The 3,857-nt window shown below is 38.9% G+C and overlaps 1 non-coding gene across 1 annotated transcript; it reads right to left on the bottom strand.

The window, feature by feature from the left end:
* Positions 1-413: 413 nt before the first annotated feature.
* Positions 414-519, bottom strand: LOC111815806. The gene has a single exon (XR_002820441.1). It is a non-coding gene; the product is annotated as a U6 spliceosomal RNA (small nuclear RNA).
* Positions 520-3,857: the final 3,338 nt, after the last annotated feature.

Raw genomic sequence — 3,857 nt, 5'->3', positions numbered from 1 at the left:
TTACATTAAAATCATAATAAGTGATTTTAACTTCATGGTGGACTGGATTTTTTTTCCATAATTTTATTGAGAGACAAATAGCAATGAGACAGTTTCAAATCGAATTGGTAGGACAGTTTCAATAATTAACACATTGCATACTCTCTTCCTAGTGGTTATTTGCTGTACAAAATGCAGACATGATATCCTATTTACAAACACTATTACAACAAATCCTTCTATTCATTAAGAACATGTAACTATATATCTATCCTAACCATTTTGAGTACACAGATACAAAATGGACATTCATTTATATATTCCCTTTTTTGTTTAGTTCCTTCATTTGACTATTACAGGTGTGTTAACTCAGCAAAATATTCTAAAAGAGTCCAGTAGTCCATAATAGTAGTGGGTCTCCCTCTTGACTGGCAAAAAATATGGAATGCTCCACGATTTGCGTGTCATCCCTGCATAGGGGCCATGCTAATCTTCTCTGTATCGTCCCAATTTTAGTATATGTGCTGCCGGAGCAAGCACGAGCTGGATTGTTAACAGCTCAGTGCTGCCTTTTCCCCCGACACAATATGAAAATTCACTTTGCTGAGTCTGCCAGCTGCCCAGCACATGATAACAGTGTTCTAATTGAATATGCACAACACAAGTGTCCAGGACTATCCCAGGAAATGGTAACCTTGAGAATCCCCTGTCCAACCCACAGCCCCTCTTTGGGAAATGCCCCCACCTGTGTGGACTGCTAGACCTGTGTAAACTGGGAGGCCCAGAGCTGGTGGTCACACAGAGGACACTGGCTTATGGACTTTAGCTCTTAGGTATTAGCAGTTAATGTCAGCTCTGTAGCTCCCAAAAAAGAGAAGGAAGAAACAGGGACATGTAGTCCAAGAAAGGTGACACCAGCTGCCCTAGGAATGTTAGCCCCTTAACGGTCTTCTGTGTTCCTTGCACTTGGATTTTCACGACAGCCCTTCCCCAGAGCTAGCTGGTAGACATTGGAGACTAGAATCATAGAAGCGGGAGTGGCAGGGACTCTAGTTAGCCAGCCACTTTGCTGCCCACCCCATGAATTTTCCCTAAAATGTGGAGCTGGATCTTCACTACCAGCACTGAGGATTAAACCCAAGGCCTTCACAACCACTTTTTTTTTTCTTTTTCTTTCTTTTTTTTTTGGTCAGAACTGGGGATTGAACTCAGGCTCTTGTGCTTGCCAGGAAAGCGCTTATTCCACTGAGCCATCTCTCCAGCCCCCACAAACACTTTTTAACTTTTTTTTTTTTCAGAACCAGGGGATTGAACTCAGGCCCTTGCGCTTGCCAGGAAAGCGCTTATTCCACTGAGCCATCTCCCTGGCCCCTTCCACAAACACTTTGTATCTCCATCTTTTTGTTTTGTCCAGAGACAGGGTCTCACTAAATCAATAAGGTGCCCAGACTCAAACTTGTGATCTTCCTGCCTCAGGTTCTCAGAGTGTTGAAGTTAAAAATGTGTATCACCATACCAAATGGCCTTTAGTGTTGCCTTTGTGGGTTTCATTCTATTCATTATCATCATTTATTGTTGTTGTTTTCTTCTTGTTGTTAGTCCTCCACAATGAAATGTACAGATCCTAGTACAATTCCTCCCTGCAGTTTCACCTTCCATGATTTCAATTACCCACAGTAACATAGCCTAAAAATATTAAATGAAAAATTCCAGAAATAAACAACTCATAAGTTTTAAATTCTGTCATTCTGAATATCATGATGAAATCTTGCACCATCCTATTCCATCCCACCGGGGCCATGAAACATCCCTTTGCTCAACATATCCACATTATATACATTACCTGCCCGTTAGTCAATAAATGATGTCTGTTAACAGATCAACGGTCACAATATCACCATGCTTGTGTTAAAGTAACTCTTATTTCATTATTAATGACCCCAAAGCAAAAGAGCAGTGATACTAGCAGAAATTTGGATATGTCAAAGAGAACTTCTAAAGCACTTACTTTGCTCTTTTAAGTGAAAGTGTGAAATTCCCCAATTTAATAAGAAAAGAAAAAACTGTATAGTAAAGTTGCTGAGATCTGCAATAAGAACCAGTCTTCTAATCATGACATTGAGAACAGTTACTGTTATACCTCAAACCCCAAAAGTTATCGCTACAGTGTGTAAGTGCTCAGTTAGAATGGAACAGACATTAAATTTGTGGATGGGAAACATGAATAGTAAATGTGTTCCAATTCATGTCAAAGTATTGTGCCAGAATGCACAGATCCTATGTGGAGACTTTGGCCAGGGACCCCATGAAAAGAGTAACATCAAGCAATTTATGTTACTTTATTATAGTGTATTATCATAATTGTTCTATGTTAGTTATAGTTATTGTTGTTAATCTCAGACTGTACCTAGTTTATAAATTATGCTGTATCACAGGCATTTGTCATAGGAAAAAACAAAGCATATATAGTTTGTTATTATCGAAGATTTCAGACATCTACCAGGGTCTTGAAGGATAAGGGACACAACTGTAGCACAAACCACTGGCACACACAATTTAACTATAGAATGTCACATCCGACAGTGCCCTTATCTTCTATTCTTCAAAAACCCTATTTTGATTTCTACCCCCTACCTTTTTTTAAAATGTATTTAGTACAGGGCCTACAGGGTCTCACTACATAGACTGGACTCATAGTGATTCTCCTGTTTTCAGCCTCCCAAGTTCTGGGATTACAGGCATGCACCACCATGCCCAGTCTCAATCACCATCTCAGTGTGCCCCAGGGACAGGTCTGGCACACCAGGGATCGAACCCTAGCCAATAGTTTTCTGCGTAAGCAGGCGCTTTAGTCCACTGAGCTATCTGGCCAGCCCTTTCTACCCCCTACCTTTATTTTGCTCATTTGGAACTTCCAACAAATGGAATTCTACAGGATGGACTCTGTGGCACCTAGCCTTTTACAATTAATATAGCATTTTTACAATTCACCCAATTTGTGGTTGATTGTATTTCATTTGTTTTGATTGTTGTGGAGCCTCCCATGGCATGTCTACATGGTTTGTGCATCAGTTCTTTCATCAGTGCACGAGTTCTGGTGTTTCCTGGTTTGAAGCTATGATGAAGAAAGCAGAAATGAGCATTCTTTATATTCACATAGGTTTCATTTCTCTGGGATAAATAGCTAGGAATAAATTTGCTAGATCACAGGATAGATGTGTCTATTTAACTTTATAACAAACTGTTAAGAGCTTTCCAAACTTCCAAATAGAAGTTTTATACTTTTTGTAGTAATGCATAAAAGATTCCAGTTGACTCACACCCTCTCCAACACTCAGTATTGTCAATCTTTTACATTTTAATCATTCTAACAGAAGTGAAGTAATATCAATTATAGGTTTTGTTTGAATTTCCTGATAACTAATGGTGTCTATGCTTTTGTGTATTTGGTTGTCATCTTTTATTAATTTGGAAGAATTGTTGCATATAGGATTTTGAAGTCTTTGTGGAAGAAATACATTTAAAATACTTTTTCCTACTTTGTCATATCTCTATAATTTTCTTAATAATGTCTTTTCTTGGTGATACTGGAGATTGAACCCACTGATAGTGGTCTTAAAGAGAAGCTTGAGACTGGGTGTGGTGGCATGCCCCTGTAATCCCAGCTCTTGGGAGGCTGTAAACAGGCGGGTCACTATGATCCGATCTAGTAGTGAGACCCTGAACACCATGTAGACCCTTCCCTAAAATAAAAAAAAAAAATAAAAAGAGAGAGAGAAACTTTACATTTTGATAACTTCTTCTTCTTCTTCTTCTTCTTCTTCTTCTTCTTCTTCTTCTTCTTCTTCTTCTTCTTCTTCTTCTTCTTCTTCTTCTTC

This window comes from Octodon degus, unplaced genomic scaffold, assembly GCF_000260255.1.
Source record: "Octodon degus isolate 3935 unplaced genomic scaffold, OctDeg1.0 scaffold00021, whole genome shotgun sequence".
Lineage (NCBI taxonomy): Eukaryota > Metazoa > Chordata > Mammalia > Rodentia > Octodontidae > Octodon > Octodon degus.
This window is presented reverse-complemented; position numbering and strand designations above follow the sequence as displayed.